The sequence below is a fragment of the Micropterus salmoides genome, unplaced genomic scaffold (genome assembly GCF_014851395.1).
Source record: "Micropterus salmoides isolate LMB-PRFRI ecotype aquatic unplaced genomic scaffold, ASM1485139v1 Ms_hic_scaffold_3, whole genome shotgun sequence".
NCBI classification, from domain to species: Eukaryota; Metazoa; Chordata; class Actinopteri; order Centrarchiformes; family Centrarchidae; genus Micropterus; species Micropterus salmoides.
In genome coordinates this window covers 21,439,503-21,460,624 of record NW_024042261.1, presented here as the reverse complement: position 1 = coordinate 21,460,624, position 21,122 = coordinate 21,439,503, and the positions used below count along the sequence as shown (strand labels likewise).

Here is a 21,122-nt window from a genome sequence, read left to right as displayed (position 1 = left end):
CATCTGTGCACGCATCGCCATTTAAGGAGCAGCACTGCCCCCTGCTGTTCCAAAAATAAGCAACACACACACACACACACACACACACACACACACACACTCCCATAAGCCACAGCTTGTGAGCATTATACTGTTTCGTTTCATTCCAAAGAGAGGCAAACCCATAAGAGAGCTTTTAGTACAGCATTTAAAGTACTACGTAGAATAAGCGAAGAAGTGTTGCAGATAGAGAGAGGAGAGGAAAGAAGGAGAGTAGTGGAGTGGTGAAAAGCAGAAGATGATAGAAGAGTGAGGAGAGTGGAAGACACAGTATCAAAGAATGAAGGGGGAAAAGAGGACAGAAAAGAGAGCAGGAGACAGAAATGGTGGTATCAGGTTTAACCGGATGTTATTTATAGGTATGGAAATCAATAGGGTATCAGAGAAGGTGAAAAAGGAGGAGAACAAGACGTGACTCATAGGATAAAGTTGCAAAGGCTTATGATGAAATTGCTAACATTCACAGGCAAACAAATGTTGTGTGGCATGTTTAAAGGAATGTACTAAAACGTGAAGGAGGGCGAGAGTGGAACACAGTGGAGGTGAAAGAAAAGCAATGAGAGAAAGAGGATGGTGGTGCTAGTGTATTGTGTTGTTGACAGAGCAGCGGTCACATGGCCGGTATAAATTTCTCTCACAGAGGAAACACATCATGTTGCACAACTCTCCAGGGGTCACAACTAACACTGCAAACAAGCATAATGTTTTATTTGAAAATGTGTGTCATGGTTTAGTTAAGATGATAGTGTGTATGATAGGCTTAATGCTACAAAAGCATAATCCAGCGGTGTAGACATCTGCTTACTTGTAAAATTATAATAATAATATAACCATGAGAAATACTACATTACATGTAACGGTATCAAAGGAATAGTTTGGGATTTCTGCTTTCTTGCAGAAATTTAGGTGAGAGGATCTATACCACTCACACATCTATACATTCAATATAAATCTGAAGCCAGCAGCCAGTTTGCATAGCTGAGCATAAAGCGAGGAACCAGGACAGCTTTTTTCTGCAGTTTCCAGTCTTCATTCTACGCTAACTAGCTGCTGGATCCAGCCATATTTTTCCCGTAAGGACATGGTATCTTCTCATGTAACTCTCTGCAAGAGAGCAAATAAGCATATTTTCCAAAATGTTGAACTAGCCCTTTAATGTGAAGGTACGCATCCTCACGAAGGTGCTTATTTTTCACTGACAGACTCTGATTGATGTTCACTGTCTGACAGCATTGTGGAAAGGATCCCTACAGAGACAGACCTGTTTGTTAAACCAGAAACAGAAGTCTCGTTCAAGGAGAAGTCATCTTTCTCTTTAACAAAAAGGTTTGTTTCTGTGGGCATCCTTTCCATAATGTTGTCAGACACTTAAACACAGAATAACAATCTGAGCCTGTCAGTGGCAAAAACAAGTAGACACACTTTTGACGGTTGCAGTTGCCCGCAAGGATTATGTTGCAGCTCGTTTTGCAGCTGCCGGCTAAAGCAATCTACTGGACCAATTACAAAACATAGAAAATGGCCCTCTTGAGTTGTATGTGTGTTTATATTCTATATTGTTAGATTCTATAATATCGATTCATCAATCCATAGGGAGCATTTTATTGTTGTAGCTGGTGGAGCTAATTTTAACTACTTTATATACTGTCACGTTGTTAAATCCAGTGGTACCCAAACTAGAGGTCTGGCCCCCCTCCAAAGGATCACATGGTAAATCTAAGGGGTCATTTGTCACAATCTTCACAGAATTAACTTTTAATAATTTTCTTTTTTTTGTGGCATATTACCTTTCTGGGCCTGGAACATTGATTTAAATGAAACATCTTTGGTGGAAATTCTAACATTTGAATCATGAAGCAAGGGGCTCTAATGCTCCTTATTTGTAAGGGTCCAGTAGGTAGAGGTAATCCATTGGTTTTATATTTAACAATGCATTGTATTTTACAAGCGTATCATTTCTTTATATAGTTTATGTAAAATCTTTATCTGCAAACTAACAAGTAACTATAGCTGTCAGATAAATGTAGTGGAGTCAAAAGCACAATGTCTCTCTTTAAACTGTAGTGGAAAAAGCTGATTGGACAGAATAAGTAGATAACCACAGTCATGATAGCACTTAATTAGCCAGACGGTCTCTGATAGCTTATGGAAAGCCATTTGCTGCTAATGCCCGAGCTGACTATGCTGCTGTTGTCACTAATGGCTTTTTTCCCCTTTTTCTGTTGGCTTGGCAGAGTTCAAGAAACAAGAGAGTTCAGGTCAAGCAAAAGCAAGTGGTTCAGCAAGGCAAAGCATACTTGAGTCTATGGAGAGGAAAAGAAAGGCAGATGAGATTAGTGCATGTCAGGATGAAGTCATCACAAGGTCCTGGGCTTGTTTGTGGCGATGGACACGATTTCTTTCAGCGGTCATGAAGAGGTCAAGAATTAGAGCACTTATGTGAACAGTTGTTTCAAAGTCCTTAGAATGAGACCCTTACTAAACTTGCAAGTTTGAGCTACAAATCTAATTTCATGAATATGAATTTGTGTTTTAACTACTCTACAAGCATGGCAGCACACCCACACAGTTCATTTAATTTAACATACCAATATGTTAAATTAAATCTGTATGTGTACATTTTTACCTGAGTGTCCATGTGGTAAAAATGTCCAACAGTCAAACAAACTCTTAGTGGGAAACTGACTTGAGAGTGTCTGTTTGTCACCACTCATCACCATCTCTAAGGCTATGCTGAAAGCCTTCCACCCAAAATCAGCTTTGAGCCTAATTTGCGGAAAAGCACTGAAGATTTGCAAAGTGGATGCAGCAGTCAAGGCTTGGAGTGTGGTCCAGGGGTTTAACTACTCCTAGAAGAAAAGGAAGCAACGATGTAAGCAGAAACCAAATTCCCCTCAACATCCAGTCCAAGATGTTCTGCTTGACGAGATTTCCAAAGATTGTCACATCAGTGTCTTGTGTATTGAAGGATTTGTTTAATTTTCAAAATAGTAAAAGCATGCTGACTATATGTAGAATTAAGGTGGGGAAACACTGCATATAATGACCAAAACCTGTTTACAAGAATAAGTCACTGTATATTAGTGCAATATTTATAACTACATATATTTAGCTGTTATCCTATCCTAACCTGTGGATTCACCCAGGCACGCAGCATCTACTCTATAAGGATGTCTTAAGGAAGCAACCTCAATCAGCAGCAAATGCCAAAGTTTTTGGAATAAATTTTGTTCAATTTATTAGACTTCACCAAAACGCTTGAGAACAAATTGGCTACAACCTCTGACTGGCTTAGGATTTTTACCCCTGTGGCAAGGAGGCAACATTTCATGAGTAAAAAACATTTTTTGCATCTATTCATGTTCTGTGCTATCACTTGCCTCTAGGAACAACCTGGTGAGGGACATGAAACCCACCATTTGCATAGACCTGTATGAGCACTACAAAGTAATAAACATGCATCTTGGATCTCATGTCTATTGTCTGCAATTCATCCAAATAGGTTTTTGGACCAGCTGCTTCTAGCCCTCAGGATCGAAACAGCTTGTCTGGCCTCTTAAAGATGATCGCAGTGCATGAAGAAGTGGAAAACAGCATGAAAAAAAAACAATCTGCAACCAATCTACTACCAGTGTCACTGTAGGTGAAGAGCTACTATAGCAGATAAAAACTCACAAGGCAGAGATTCAAGTCTGGCAGAATAGATGCTTTGCACTCCAACAAGTCTTCAAGCAGCCTCTACACAGCTTTTTGATAAGGCTTGAAAACTGATCTTGCCATGCAAGCTCTTTCTTTTCCCATTTGGCCTCCACCACTCATCTACAAATGTTTGAAATTTTATATTACTCCCAAACTGAGGTCCATGCTATCATTAAAGAAGCAGTTCATTTGATAAAGGGTTAGGTGAGGTAAAGTTTGGGGGAAAATAAAAGTTGTCGCTTTCTTGTATACGTGCCATGAAGCACAATATATAGTGGATATAATAGATAATTAAAGATGAATTTTCTTTATTACTTTTATTATGAAAATCGAGTAGTGAACATTTGATATCCCGACAGCCCTGGAATGCACCATGCCATTAGTCCTTTGTGGTGCAGTACCCACATGCTGCTGTTTGTGACACTAAGCATAATAGGAGCATACGGTTTTAACCCTCCTTTTATCAGTTAAAATTAACATGCAGATTTAAGTGTCAAGGTTAAATTTAATATGAAGATTTGACAAGCACCACAATCATCTTATTTTGCCAAGATTATCTGTCATGGTGGATTAAGAGCCTTATTTGTCTCAAAGCCCAAGGAAAACAGAATGATGGTTAATTTTAACTCTTAAATGAATTCAACAACAAGATTTCCATGTTGTAATTGTCACAGTGGCAGGCAAATTCCAAATGATTGCATTAATTTATTTACAGATATGGTGTGCAGAAGGATGACTTCCTGTGATACAAATTATTTAATCACTTATGTAAATTGTAGGTTTAACAGGAACATGGGGATGTCAGTGTGGATTTAAAGACAACACATTTTTACGAGTTGAATAAACAGTGTGACATGTAGCTGTTGTTCACAAAGCGATTCCTGCAGGAAATGTAGCGCCCTCTTTGCACCATGCTAACAACAGCATGGGAATTAATAGAAGCGGTAAGCCATCTTTCTTGCTAGGGGCTTGGTTAGCATGCTAGCTTTGAGGGCTATAGCCCCTAATCCTGCAATTATTCTATAAAATACTTATATTTCTATTGTACATAATAAGTCCTACATCAAGATAGATAGAGACTTTATTGTCATTGCACATAAAATACAACGAGATACAGTAGAACCATTGAACTTAGTAGCTTCTATAAATAAATGAATAAATATGCCATAAAAGGATTGCATAAAATAAAATGAAGCAATAAAACGTATAACAAAGAATGCAACATCAAAAGGAGACCTATTATGCTTTTCCGTATTTTATGACTTATTTACAATGTTGGATGTACATGTTAAACATGATCAAAGCTTCAAATAATGAGGTTAAAGTATTTAAAAGAAATCCCTGTGTGCTCCGCACAGCTGCGCTCAGTGTTCTGCTCAGCGGCAACAAAAGCCTGGTAACATGCTTCAGGTCTTGGCCAATCAGAAGACAGTGGGCTTTGAGAGGAGGGGCCTTGAAGACAGGAGCAAGGAGGCTTTTATAGCTTGTTTCAGTCAGAGGCTGAAATGACAACACGTCATTACCGATATTTCAGACAGACATGACAAAGCGTAATTATTTGACACTAAAGGTACCCTTCAGCATCTGTATGAAACGCCACAGTTTGCCACGCCGCAGCAACACAAAAGGGACTAACCCTACAGCTGTAGGGTTAGCTGGTCGACATGCATAAAGTCACTCACTTAGGTTTCGGCACAAACATTTCTGATGGTTATGGTAAGGGTAGGGGGCTTCGGGGGACTGTCAACACCTTTAACACTCTTTGTACATCTTTATATCTAACAAAACATCTGTGTGTGTGTGTGTGTCTCAATGTGCGTATATTCTTAATCAGAGTCAGCTGGTGCTTATAGTGGGCCAATAATCACTGCTACAGGCACGTCTACATTTGACTCTTCAGTGTACTGGGACATTTTCTTACACACCAGCACTTCTTTTTTCTGCCCTCTCCTCTGGCAGAGACCGAGTGGGGAAGAGATGTGTGCCAATACACACACCAACTTGTGAATGGGCAGTACTGGCACCACTTCAAGCACTGGTCACAGTGCTGACAAATGAATGCTGGTAACCCCGGAGTGAAGACTTCCTGGGCCCAGAGACAGGGCACTCACACAGGGTAAAAATACTAAAATTAAGAAAGTCCTTAAAGGGGATGGTTGTAACTAGCTGTATTAGCATAGTGGTTTGAAATTAGCGGGGGGGGGAAAGTGCATCACATCACTAAATTTTAATTTAATACAAGTCCTACAATTTCTACAATAATACAGATACTAAACAAAATATAGTCTTGGTCAAAAAATTTCCTTTCTTACCTTAAATTTAGTTTTCTCTGTTGTGGTGGCAGCCCAGCTGACGGTGAGTGTCCCGGTTTTTTCTACTTTTTATCAGTTTTTCTGCTTTTTTCCTTGGTTTCCTGTTCTCTGCCCGCCTCTCTGTGTTTTCTCCCCTGTGTGCTCTCTCTCCCTCTGCTCCTGAGCCCAGCCAACTACCTGCACCTGCAACTCATCATCCACCTCGTCAGCCTGCCACACCTGCCAGTAATCAACCTCATCCCAGCCTGTATTTCAACCCCGGTTCTCCACACCATCCTCGCTTGATCGTCGTTGCTCCATACCCGGTGCCATCCCCACGTTCAGGCTTTCTTCACGTTTACCCTGTGCCTTGTCGCTGTCTTCCCTAACCTTGTCTCTCTGTCTGTTTCCCTCCCAGGTACACTCACCCTCGTCCTCTGTTCGGCTGGGCTCATCCACTGGCCCACTCCTCTTTGGACTTCCCTCACGGCATCCTCCCTGTTCCCCCGCCTCTCCTCGCTTCCTTGGCCCCTGTGTTCCCCGGCTCCCTGGCCCCCTGTCTCCTTGGTTCCCTGTGCCTGTACTTCCCCGACGTCCTCCTCTCCCTCCCTTCCAGTCCCTCTCCCCCTTTTTCCCTCCAATAAACCTCCTACCCTCTGAGTGCTGCATTTGGGTCCTCTCTGTCCACACACCACACCCCGTAACAGAACGATCAAGCCAACTATGGACCCAGCAACCGCCCATCAGGAGGAAGCTAGTCAGCTGTGCGAGGAGAAGTGGAGGGGCTCGACTCACACGGGCTACAAGCTGGCGCTTTTGACCTCTGGCCAGGTAAAGGTGTCACAGAGGCCTTGGCTGAGAGACGCCGTCCCAGAGTGGCTGGCCAGATTTTTCCATCTCCCTGCTAGCCCTCGGTGGTCTCCTACCCAACCCGCTAGTTGCAGGCTGGGAAGCATTTCCCTGTGTAGCCAGACCCCAGCCACCAGCCCCCAGCCTGCCCCCATGCCTGCCAGCGCCGCTGGCCCCCAGCCTGTTCCTCGTGCTCTGTCGGCGGACGGACCGGCATCAGCCCCGCCGGTGGTCCGGCCGACCCCTGCTCGCCGTGTTCTGTTGGCGGACGGACCGGCCGCTGCCCGCCGGACCAACCTGGCTCCCCTGCTCCGCCCTCGGGACATCCACCCGAACCCCTTGGTCCCTCTGCTCCTCCCACGGGACGTCCGCCCGAACTCCGCACTCTCTAGTCCCCCAGCTCTACCCTCTGGCACCCTGTCTAGCCCTGAGTCTTCAGTTCAGCCCTGCCCGTTCCCCTAACCCTTCCCTGTCCTGAAGCCCTCCCTGAATTCCCAGTTTGGTTTTGGACCCTGGACCCCCATCAGCCAGACCCCAGTACGACTTTCTCCCCCCTGTGTTCGTCTGCCAAACCCCTTGTCCGATAGGAAGGCCGCCGGGAGGCGTCCATTGAGGAGGGGGCCCTGTTGTGGTGGCAGCCCGGCTGACGGTGAGTGTCCTGGTTTTTCTACTTTTATCAGATTTTCTGCTTTTTTTTTTTTTTTTTTTTTTTTCCTTGGTTTCCTGTTCTCTGCCTGCCTCCCTGTGTTTTCTCCCCTGTGTGCTCTCTCTCCCTCTGCTCCTGAGCCCAGCCAACTACCTGCACCTGCAACTCATCATCCACCTCGTCAGCCTGCCACACCTGCCAGTAATCAACCTCATCCCAGCCTGTATTTCAACCCCGGTTCTCCACACCATCCTCGCTTGATCGTCGTTGCTCCATACCCGGTGCCATCCCCACGTTCAGGCTTTCATGTTCCTTGTTTTTTTTTTTTCACATTTACCCTGTGCCTTGTCGCTGTCTTCCCTAACCTTGCCTCTCTGTCTGTTTCCCTCCCAGGTACACTCACCCTCGTCCTCTGTTCGGCTGGGCTCATCCACTGGCCCACTCCTCTTTGGACTTCCCTCACGGCGTCCTCCCTGTTCCCCCGCCTCTCCTCGCTTCCTCGGCCCCTGTGTTCCCCGGCTCCCTGGCCCCGTGTCTCCTTGGTTCCCTATGCCTGTACTTCCCCCGACGTCCTCCTCTCCCTCCCTTCCAGTCCCTCTCCCCCTTTTTCCCTCCAATAAACCTCCTACCCTCGGAGTGCTGCATTTGGGTCCTCTGTCCACACACCACACCCCGTAACATTCTCTATGTATTCTGAATGTGCCTTTTTCCAGCCTTGATAACCATCATGTGGGATCAGGGAGGAAGAAGGTAAATACTGAAATGATCGCATGACTCCTATCTTATCTCCCATTGGTGTTATAACCACACCCGGTTTCCCCTACAGCTGATTTGACACATTGTAGCCGAAAACCATGCAAAACTTGTATAGCATATGTGCTACATGAGAGTCCAAATGTCTTTCTATAAGCAATAGAGTAAAATATAGAAAATCCACTGAATCCTAAAGACCCAAATGAACACCTTGCTCTTATGGGTGTGTGTCCATGTATAGTGAGTGCATTTGCTTTTACGCACATGCATGTGTATGTATATGGTGCGTGTGTGTAGTGACAGATGGTCCATTTAATAACCTTGGTAGCATGGTCGCCTGTGGAGTTGGCATGCCCAAGATGTGGGGAGTGACCTTGTTTTTTATGACCACACGGAGAGCAACCAGTCGCAACTGGGAGTGTGTATTGTATGCGTGTGTGTATAGCATCCCCACTAACTGAAGGTTCAATACTTTTCCTTAAAAGTGTACGAATCAAACAAATGAAATATAGTGTGCCAGTTAGTAAGCTCTAGAGGTGCTGGTAGGTGGATATTGTTACCTTTGGACAGAGCCAGGAGCTGTTTGTCTGTTTTTAGTCTTTAAGCCAAAATCTAGCCATCTCCTAGCTTCATATTTATTGTGCAGAGTGATGTCAATCTTTTCATCTAACTCTTGGCAAGAAACCAGATAAGCATGTTTTCCAAAAATGTAAAATAATTCCTTTAAGATTTATCATCTGTCTTACACAAATGTACTGTTCTGTTCTGTACTTCTCTCATTGTGTCATTACAATAAAGAGAAATTGAATCCATCAATCCCACAAAAAAACTTAAGAAAAACAAAAAATCAAATGTCAAATGTCCAATTTTAATTACACTATGTCTCAATTTATATGAGAGACAATAAAGACAAGCTAGAGAACAAATTGTTCAGGGATCTAAATCAGCACTTGGGAGGACATGTCACCCAGAATTTGCTGTTTTAACACCAAAAAAGGGTCTCTCCACAACCTGGATACAATTGAGGGGGAATTAAATCCTTTTCCTGTAATGAAGCATGGTAAAAAATAAAATAAGCATCAGTATTAAAAGTGAATCATGACCATGTATCACATTCAGGATAGACAAGAATCTCCTTCTTCTAACATAAAAAAACAATTTCCTTTTCATTAAAATAAATCCTCAGGATTTACTTTCTCCCCACTCTCACTCCTCCATCTGTCTGTGTTTGTTTGCAAATTTACATTTCTCACTTTTCGTTTGTTTCATTTTTCCTCTTTTTGTCTGTCCTTCAGTTTTTTTGTTAGTTGCCCCTTTTTCTGGTTCATACAACTGAGCTGGCAAGTGCTATGACAAACCAGAGAATTACCGGGATTGCTTGCGTGTGTGCATGCGAATGACCGTGAAGGGGTGTGTGACATGACAGAGTGTGGGGTGCGTGAGTGTGTCTGTGTGAGTATCTGTGTACCTTTTGTGGCAGGATGTGTAGGACTAATCAAAGCACCCTGTAGTGGCCATAATAGTGGCAGATCACAAGACATTACAGCACTATTTCCATCTCAATCTCTCTCTCTTCCTCTCTGAATCTTGATTTCAATGTCTGTCAGAGAAATCGACAGGGTAATTACATGCATGAATCTGTTGCTCTCTTTCACTCTGTCTCCCATGGTGTTTCTTTCTGTTCTACTGTTTTTTTAATGTTCCAACTGTTTTCCCAACCATGTCTCTCTCTCTGGGTATTTTTGAGTTAGAGGGAGGCTTTGTGCCAAAGTTCCTTTCATGGAATCGAGGCGGGGAATGTGAAAAATACAGAGATGATGTGGAGGGAAAGAGAGCATGAGACAATAAATCATGTGGAGGGAGAGAGGCCACAAAAAGGAGAGTACAAGAAAGAATTAAAAGATGGAGATTGAAAGAAAACAGAAAATGCATGATGAGGATTTGCATATGAACATTCAATATTCTTCACATTATGAGACTGACTTCATCTAATTTCCAGCTCAATGGAATTGCACTTGAATGCGGCTTAGAGCTCTATCTTTCCTAATTCAACCTAGTCTATGTGTTCATTGTAATCAGTGGATTCCAGATTTAGTACTCTTGTTTCTTGCTTTGAGAGGCATGTTCAAAATTAGCTGGACTTGAAGCTAAAGAACAATAATAGGCTTTATGTTTATAGAGTCCCAGAGGAGCCACTTTAAAGGTTTAAATGCATACTGTCCATTTCAATTTTGTTTTTGTACATAATTATTATATATTGTACATAAGCCTTGTTTAAAATACAATGGATGATTCAGGGTCATGTCTCTCTCATCTTCTCTCCTCTTCTCAGGCGTGATCAGTACCTGTTAAGACTGTGATTACCCCTAAATATTGATGAGTACATTACAGCTGTGTAATTAGTTCACTGGACTCATTCATTTCCATTGCCAGATAAATGTGCCTTCAAGCTGTTGCATTGACACACACGCGCATGCACACACAGGCAAACACACACTTCATCAGACTGGATTTCTGGGATCTGAAAGAAAATCCACTTCTGGAATTAACAGCAAATGAGCTGATTGGGAGTTCTGGCAAGTTTAAACCACTTATAATGTGTGTGTTTCAAACATTTAACAATTGAACAGTGCCCAACACTCTCTGGTCAATCCACTGCCACTTACTCTTTACCATAATCGAATTCCACTGGATTCTGGTTTAATCTGTCAAAACATGCATACAGAAGCCCTAACATAAAGCAGTAAACTCACTGTTGGTTTATGAAGCACTGAATTGTTTAGGGGTTCTGATCTTCTGCTACATTATGAACCATCCAGACCACTCACGTCATCTGGGACAGCTCTGATTTCTGTCCTCAGAGTCAAAACTAAACATGGAGAAGCAGCGTTCAGTTTTTAAGCACTGTATATCTGCTGAAACTCTCAGTGTCCAGTCCATCATCAACACTTTTTTTGCCTCTTTCTCTTTCTAACCTTTTCTCATTTTTCCAATGGAGAGATTACCTTCAAAATAATGCAAAGCAAACAAAGAAAGACGCTATTGTTTTGTTGTGTGCTGCCCTGTGTTGTTGCAGCTTGTAATTTCCGCTAGTTGGTGTTAATCGTTCCTTCATGAAATGTGTTAATGCCCACTGTTAATCAGGGCTTCTACTGAATGTGTCTTTTGCGAACAACAGGCCGCTAAATGTCAACTGTTACCGGATTATCTGCTGCCTGGAAACCCGTGATAATGATATATGTGTTTGTTTGTGTGCCTCTGAAGCCGTGCATGCGTGCGTGATTGCATGCATGCATGTGGTGATTAAGACAGGCTATTTCTATTTTCCTGGTTCCCTGAACGATTTCTTTTTGAGAGCAAACCCTTTATTCTGACACTTTTATTAAATCAGAGGGAGACAGAGAGAAATCGCAACTGAGGAAGAAAGAGAGGGTGAAAGGAAGAAGGATACCAGAGCTAAAGAAAAAGGGGAAAGACACATAAAGGCAGAGAGGGAGAGTTTTAGAGGGGTGTATAATCCCTGTGCTGTTGTGTGTTGTGGTTCCTGTCTGCAGGGTGGTAGAATTTGTACGCTCCATAAAAGCTTGTGCTCCGCTATCCCAACTCACACAGTAGCAGTCTTCGCCATAACTGCTTTATTCATCGTTCTGTCAACTTGGCAACAAAACCAAGAGAAATGCAAGAAATGAGAAGCAACGACACAAAATGATTAAACACTGAGCAGCTGGTCAACCATAACAATTGTCTGTATCAAAACATGTAGCACATACCACAATACCCATCCCGGAACAATGCATGCATACTAATAATCAGTGGGTCTCATTAAGTCATGTAATTAGAACAGAGTTAATTGAGTCATTCTGACAGATATTAAGGTCACCTTAATTTCCTCTTCCTTCTGCCTTCAATTTTAACCTCCCCATAATCTTTTTTCTCTTTCTTCTGAACCCTATTTTTTTCAGCCTCCTCTTATGTTTCCTCTCCATCACTCCTCATCTTCCTCTTTTTCCAATCAACCCAGTCAAAGTCTGTTGCACCAACTCCGTCATGTTTTTTGACTTTGTGCCCTTTCTCCCGTTGTTGTTACACTGCTTGTAGAGGCAGCACAGATAAGAGTGACCTCGGTACAGGTGTTGTCTCTCCTTGTTCAGGTTTCTCTAGAAGCCCTTCCTATCATCTAAAATAAAGTTAGCCCACATCTGCTGTTTCATATAGCGTTGCCTCATATGCACACATACGCACATACTGGATGTACCATACTTTACAGACAGGTGAGCAAGTCAAGACACAATAGTTGGGATGTGCTAATGTGGGGATTGAGATAACTAATCTGTAACACCATCTGTTGTATTATTGTGTCCACCTTGTTTATTAATCAGTGTGTGATGTATGATTACGTTGAAGGTAATTTTATTAATCTAGTAAAACATATTTGTACATATTTAGAATACAGTATGTGACATGGTTTTGTATTCCCAGTTTTATGTTGAACAAGTCCTTCCTCACGTGTCTTGTGTAACTTTATTTGACTACTTTTGTGTTCTTCATCAGCGTCGTCAGGTCATTTTTCCAGGGCTTCAGCTCCGAACGTTTTGACTGTAACCCCGAATGTAAGTCAGCAACATCAGAAATATTTTCAGTTAATATGCAATAATCTTCATGAAGCATACTGTCTCGCAGGTCTTCAAAGAACAGAGGCTACTCGCAATAATATTGTTATATTTTGTTTGAAGTACACCTAACGTGCATATTTCTCACAGCAGAGCTTGTTGGCGACTACTGAATTTTTCCCAAGAAAAGTTCTAATCAAAGTTCAGTTTATTTGCTTCACAAACGGTTAACAGTCCGCCACAAAGTAGCAAAAGAATAACATGACACACCTGACCGCGACAGAGAGAACTGTCGCTCTGTGTCCTGCTGCCTCTGTCCCCGAGACACTTTGCTCTGTTTGGACCATCACTCTGCTCCAGGATGTTTCTCTCTGAAGCAGCTGTGAGCTGGACTTTATCAGAGGTGCTGAAGATAATATTTGTGTTTTCAGTTTTCGGTTTTACACCTCTGATGAAGAGCAGTGCGCTCATCTCATCGATAGAGTCCCAGACAGGCTCTGTGTCCGTCAGACGATCTAAAGGGGGTAGTCCATAACCATATCAGCAGAGCAGTAAGGCAGTATGGCAGTTAGATTTTGTTAAGACTTCATTCTCATTAGATTGCCATTTTATTCTCGTAATATTACGACTTTTGTTTAAAATATTATTTTGCAAATGTCAGAGAACACAGATATGTAAGTAAGTTTTGAACATGAGCAGAAAACCTGCTGAAACACAGGAGCTATAAGCAAATTAAAATGTATATTTTAATTTAATGTAATTATATTACACTATATTTTTATATTCTGAATTATCACCAGAATTTTGTGTTTCCTTTTATATAAATTAAGACATTTCCTCAATAAATTGGTGCCTGCCTCACCACACTGTAAGCCTTTTGTTAGTTCTGTCATTAAATCTTTGATCTGCACTTGCTCTGCCTCTGGTGTCTGCATTTGGGTTCCATCCCTAGTGTTCCTGCTACCATGCGAGCACACTTGTGATAATACAAACTTGCCAGACGCAGTATCTGATGACATGTAAGACCTGACTGTTTACCCTCATGCACATCAAGGGTATTTGGAGTACAGACAGGCTGATCTGAATATGGCATGCAGGGAAGTGTTGGCCTAGCCTCGGCTGAGGCGCCATCCACACTACTCCATTTTAGTTTACAAACGAAGAATACGATCTCCGTCCACACTAGCGTTTTAGCTGCGTTTTAGAGTTGATCTCCGTCTATACTAAAATGACTGAAAACACTTATCTAGTGGCCGTTCAGGTACACAGGTGTAAACATGAAGCAGATGGTCTCTTCCGTATAGTTACAGAAGATTTGGGGCTGTTTCTGAATGTAACAAGGGATTGTGGCGGGGGAAAACACACTGGGAGTTGTTACAAAACGCCCTCCAGAGTTTTGAAACACAAAACAGGGTCTGCAGTGTTTCCAAATCTAAGATGTAGGTTTATGAAGTAAGTCCAATCCTCAGCCTGCTTCCCAACCAGCTAGCTTCCAGCATGCTAGTCTCCAGCCTGCATTCCTGCCTGCTAGCCGCCAGTCTCATTTCTATCTTGCTTTCTACTTGTCCTGAGCCAGCTAGCCCACAGCCTGCCATTCCTGAATCCTCCAAGACTTCTATGAACTGTTTGAGGAGACACACAAAAATCCAGCAGTCACCTTTCAAGGGTACGCGCCTGACAATTTTCACGGGGTCCAAGATGGCATGGTGTCCACGGGTCCCGACATTTGTGGTTATCTCAGCTGCCCAGTGCCACGAAATCTCAGTTGTTAGCCTCCAGGTTATCTATCTATTTGTCTGGTCATCCATCTTACCATCCTCCAGACTTGCTCCACTCATCTGTCCAGCCCCCAGGCGGTCGGCCTGTTATCATTAGCTCCATTCTTCAGCTTCTCGATCACTTGTCACGCTATAAGCCTTTTGTCTGTATTTATTTTGTCATTAATATTTGATCTACACTTGCTCTGACTCTAGTGTCTGCATTTGGATCCTACAGGCTATCAAGGTATCAAAGTCATTATCACGTTATCATTATCCAACACAAGGTTGTACAACAAAATGAAAGTTTGCAGTCCCTTGATGCTACACACGGGAAACTTATTATATAATTAAATGTATATTACAATATGGTAACATAAAAAACATTAAATAAAGCAATACAAGTGTTCCTGCTCCTAACCTAGCACACTTTTTATCATAAACAATACACTATATTTCACTAACATGCTGACATTAACTGATTTCACAGCCCTTGTCTACTGCAGAGGCATTTTCAGGAAATATTTTCAAAACTTAGAAACCATACCAAGTTTTAAATGCATTATTTTGCAATTGCCAATTTACTTATTATGATTGATTTACTGTTCATCCTGCCGACATATCGAATACAGGTTGACTAAGCTCATACCTGACATCAATGTGTTTCTTGTACATCTTGACTCATTTCCATCAGGAGGCATCCCCACTGCCTGCCATTTTTTGATCATCATACTTGTTGCCTCATTTGCCCTCTACAGTCTATGAAAAGGGTTTCCCCACCCTTGAAACCTGCACCATGCTGGTCCAGCAAAATGGAGTGCAGCCTGTGGAAAATGGCTTCTATATATATACAGAGTAACTAAAGATCAAATGATGAACAGCTGTGCAGGCAGATGGCGGATCACAAGACAACAGGAAATCAAAAGAGGACTCACTATAGGCTGTATATATATATATATATATATATATATATATATAGATAGATAGATAGATAGATAGATAGATAGATAGATAGAGGTATAGCATGACTGGTGAGCATCTTATGCATCAATCAGTCAATCAAACTTTGAAACAAACAACGAACAATGAAATTCAAAGTGCTTTACAAGTGATTGACAAAATGTAGGATGTTAAAAATGAATTTAGAGAGTAACACCAAAACAACCTGAGAGCAAAAAAAGAAAACATGACTTGTGATTTTTATTCACTGAAAAAAATCATAATAATGAAATTGTTGGTTGTGTGTAATTTGTCTTTAGAAGAAAATAGTGATGTTGTGTCTTGAAAAGCTTTGAACCACTCCTTTTTTAAATAAGGAAAATAACATCACTAACTTAAATTCCATATTTATATATTTCCACATTTATTTATGTTGACTGTATGTTTGTCTACATGTAGCACCTTATCACCACAGCAAATTCCTTGTAAAACACTACTTGGTAATAAAGCTCCTTCTGATTCTGTTCTGATCACATTTTTCATTTTTTCATTTTCACCATTCCATTCACACATTCCAGGACATATCTATGAAATCTGCTTTCTTGTTGCATTCAACAAATCAGTCAGCTAGTGGATGTTGAACTTTAAATGTCATTGTTGAATCTGTCATTCTGTCTTTCAGGCCAAGTGCTGCACAACCCACCTTGTCCCCAATCACCACCGTGATAAGGTGTTATTATTCCAAGAAAGAGTTTCCATCACTGTCTGTAGTCTCTTCACTGTCCCAAGTCTAATCTAGTGTTTTCTTTCCCCACAAAGTTTGTGGGGATGGATTTTAGTAAGATGTTGTAATAGAATTTAATCACCGTCATACAATCATAGTTAATATAGTTCATCTTAAATTGATCTCTCCTTAGTGAAATGTCTTGTTCAAATCTAAGATGTAGGTTTATGAAGTAAGCCCAATCAAGTGTCGCTAATTGTACCTTTTCTAAAACTAAAACATTTTACAGAATATTAACAATTGACTTTGCTCACAGCTGTCTTTAAAATGCTTCACAATTAGGTTTGGATATCGTTAAGGTTTTATATGATTCTGGGGCCAAATCAATTAAAAAAAAAAATGTTTCCGGTACTTAATGGTGCCTGAACAGTGGTGAAATTTTACATTACAAACATTAAAGAAAGCCATTTTTTAATCACATTTTTTTCAATTTTAAAATTCTTTAAATTGAACACTATATTAACTGCTTAAAGTGTACTTAAATATAAATACAAAACACAGCCACCTAACCAAATCAGCTTCAAACTTCATGAATTCTTTTGCAGAAACATGACCATACTTGCCTTCTCTGGCAAAACACGACACCACTCCTGACTTACTGTATGTCCTGTACAGGAGAAAACCGTCTCAGATGGTATTGATGAGGCCTGTATACACAGGTATGCGTTTAAAGTGCAGACAGTATGGGGATATTGTCCCGCTGCAAGAATAGCAATAAACATTACATTAGACCACTAACCTGCACAAAGGCTGCTGTCTTCGTTGTGAAAATCAATGGTGTCCACATTACTAGGAGGTAGCGAGGTTCATAAGGTTCGACGTGTTCCCCCTTTACTTTTAGATAGGTAGGTAGATTTGTTTTGTCACAGTATTACAGGTTATATAGTGAAATTGAGTTTGTAACTCCTTTTTGCTAGCAGACAATATACAGCAGGGTGAACAGACTGTGGCTGGATGGGTACTGTCCTTTAGTATCCTTTGGACTCTGCGTAGGCACCTCGCCTCACCAATATCACTGATGCTCGGGAGATGGGTACCAATGATACCTACTGAGCAGTTTTAATCAACCGCTGCAGAGCCCTCCGGTCCTGGGCCGTGCACATCCCAGGTCAGTTTGTGATGTTTTCAGTCAAGATGCTTTCTATTGCTCCTCTGTAAAAGCTGACAAGAACTTGGTGCGGGAATTTGGCCTTCTTAAGCTTCCTGTGCACAGGATAAGCGGTTGATGATGGATGGATATGTGGACATTTAAGTGGTACCGAAATATGTTATTATAATTTGGGTTCTAATTCGTTCTGGTAGATGTAGGAAGCGGTTCAAAATTGGGACTGGGTTTTGGTAACCAACTTTATTCACAATGGCTGTTGGTGTTTCCTCCACTTTCTTCCCAAAGCAGAAATTAGTTACTAAAATGTTTTAAAAGAGATGTCATCTGAATATATGTCAGTCTGACTATAAACCTGTACTGTAAAGATTTTGGAAAGCAATCTGGTAATGTCAGGAAAATTAGCTTAATTTCAAAAGGCCATGATTCTTCTTCTGGCACAGGCCGATGTTACACATTCAAATGAGCCCAGTAATAAAATGTCATCTCAATGCAGACAGAAACAGAGTTCTTATAAGCTGTATGGTGCTGATGTTTACTTTGAACAACAGCGTTGTTTATCTGATCCATAAAGATGACAAAAAAAAGAGTAATGTTGGCACTTTTACGACCCAGGCTGTTATTTTGTGTGTGTGTGTGTGTGTGTGTGTGTGTGTGTGTGTGTGTGTGTGTGTGTGTGTGTGTGTGTGTGTGTTTGTGTATTTCCTGTGCTGTGTGCGCTGAGAAAGTAGTTCTATGGCACTTTCTAGGCCAGAGATGCACCAAGTGATCTCAGTAAGTGCTACATAAATGGAGTGCATAGTTTCTCTCTCTCTCTCTCTCTCTCTCTCTCTCTCTCTCTCTCACACACACACACACACACACACGTACACACATAGACACTTAGAGCTGCTATTGACAAGAGTTCCCTGGTATCATTTACACCCCAGCTCTGCACCAGATATAACATGTTGCTCTCCTATATCCTTCCCTGTTTTATTCTGAACCTTACTCTGTCTGCTCTGTGTGCTCCGTTCAGTTTGCAGTGTTTAATGAACTGAGTGAAAGAAAAAAACTTACACCCACATGTAAAGCAGGCAGTCCTGCTATACATGTGGATGTACTCCAAAGTTCCAGTGCTCTTTAAACTCCAAATAGAATTCAGGCAGTAAGCTACAGACATAAACATGAATCCAACACATATAGCATAAACGGACAACACAGGAACACTCAACATACACTGTAAAAAGTCCTTCAATGGCCCTGTCCATACGACTTTATTTTAAAATGTAAATTTCTTTCAATAAATTGATTTTCTTTTTTTTCCCTTTCTATTTAAGTTACAGAAAAGTAAAAAGTGTGAATGTTCCAGTAACTTGCCATTTTCTACCATAAAATTTATTTTGTTGTACTCCCTAATAAATTGATTTCACAAAACTCAGTTTAAGGACCTATGTCATAAGTAAATTGTCAGGACAGGCCTACATTTAAGTTAGTAACCATATCAACAGCAGAACGCCTATGGGCATATCTGGCTGTAATGGCTGCAACTGACATGACCAAACTGCTGTGCTGACCTGACCAGCGTTTTCAGCAGAGCCAAGGACAATACATACTACCAAACATATGCAAGTAACCATTTTTACTTTTACCTCTACCGCTACTTTTTCTCATGCTAGAAAACCACTCAGTTTCCTCTATCATGTGTTTCTCGTTGTGTGAGGATGCCAGAGGCCTTTCCAAATGTGCACTAAGCTCAAACAATTACATTAAAAACTAGACTTTTAGTCAAATGCGATTTCTACTTTGTGGGGTTTTCACTAACATTAACATAACATAACTTAACAATGGCTTCCCCTTTTCAGTAGAGAATTTTAAATAAATGGACCTTTCCTCTTGTGGTCCTAACGTCTGGACTCAAGATGGCGGAGTAAATTTAAGTTAAAGTTAATGTTACTGACATTGAACTGATATATAAGAGACATTTTGGTTGTTGACAGGTAATGTTATTAATGTAGTTTTAATGAATGTTTAATATTTTGTCTCAAAAAACTCGCTGAAAACACTCTTGAAGCAGGCTTTGGGAGAAAATTACAAGAAATGAATTAGCTTTGACCAAACTCTTGCTAGCAAGACTTGTGCAGGATGGCGGGTCCTGCTTTTCCTCCACACTCTTCACACAGACAGCCCCTGTGGCAGGAACAGCCTGTGGCATAGAGAAGAATTCCACATGAAAGAATATCCATTTAGCGGGAGACTTACAATGGTGGGCCCTATTGGATGGAAATAAATGTAGGTTTTTATAATTGAGGCATATTCCCTTGCTTATGAGGTATCATTACAGATTTTAATGTTAACTGATGGGTCTGTATGTCCTGCTGTATTTCATGCTGGATTGCTGAGAGAGAGTCAAATCAATTTTAATAAATTAAAGATTTGTGCATCATGGGACCTTTAGACACAGCCATGCCTTGTTATGTATACATGTAGACTGCCCATGCTCTTCTACATACTGGTTGGCACTCCACAGTCATTTGTCAAGACAGCATCCAGAAGTAAACTCGCATAACTCATCACAAGTAACGCTTTCGTTCACCTGCCTATTATGTCAAAGACATTTTTCTAACACATAGGTAATCATCTGAAGAATAATGAGACTAATCTTTTATTTTTCAGTTTTGATGAACTAAACTAAAAGTACTTAAATTTTTACAAAATCTAGTAAAATGGGGGTGTCCTAAAACTTCATTGTATTGAAAAGATATTTCAGACCAACAGTGATGATGTTGTAGGTTTGGAGTGATATTGCTAAATGTTTCATAATTAACTTATTACTTATTCTTATTACTCTAGGACCCAAGTGCCTCTGTGATAAAGAAGAGAGATGTGACTCTGAGATGCCTCACTGAGTATATGTGAGAAAGTGAACAGGACCTTATCTCTGAGTACTATGTAAGTATTGTTAAAAAGTAAAGTTGGATCTGTTTCTGGTTATACTGGTCAAGTTAAACCAGTATGATTTTATGTGGGCTGACTGAACCAGCGTTCGTCATGTGTATGTTGAGAGAACCAGCAGCATGCAGATTGTTAGCAGGAGGCCTAGAATAGGTGATTTTTAAGTTGTTGAGTTGAGCCCTATGCAGAACTTTTTTTTAAATTCCATTCCTGGTAAATTTCTGACAAATACTGCCTGTTGCTAACTGGCAAATATGTTCTTTACTGGTCTTTCCCACTTTGAAATAACATGGGTTTGTCAAGAACCTTGATGACCTAGTTTTCCACCAGCACTAATATCCAGCATTCATTTGGGGATCTGAAGACTATGAAGTGTGGAAAATCTGACAATATTAGGGCTGCAGCTAACGATCATTTTAGTATTCAAAGCTTCGATAGATTATTTCAACGATTCATCGATGTGTCGTTTAAGAAGTACTTTTGCTTGGCGGCACCCCCTCTAGGGATCAGCTGTGCCTGTTTATAGGTGATAGATATTTATTAGTCCTTTCGGAAATTCATAGTGTGTCATACAGCAAACATCAAACAACTAAACAGCTGCTTTACAAATACAAACATCACCCAAGTGCTATACAGGTTAAACTAAAGGGTCGTGCAGACTACACGACTTTCAGCGTCGGCCGATGGCTGTGCTGGTCACACAACTTGCTGTCATA

The 21,122-nt window shown here is 41.1% G+C and overlaps 1 long non-coding RNA gene across 1 annotated transcript; it reads right to left on the bottom strand.

Moving 5' to 3' along the window:
• Positions 1–4,801: 4,801 nt before the first annotated feature.
• On the bottom strand, positions 4,802–6,116 carry LOC119883248. The gene is made up of 2 exons (XR_005440610.1): positions 6,051–6,116; positions 4,802–5,238 (listed from the first exon to the last, which is right to left on the bottom strand). It is a non-coding gene; the product is annotated as an uncharacterized LOC119883248 (long non-coding RNA).
• Positions 6,117–21,122: the final 15,006 nt, after the last annotated feature.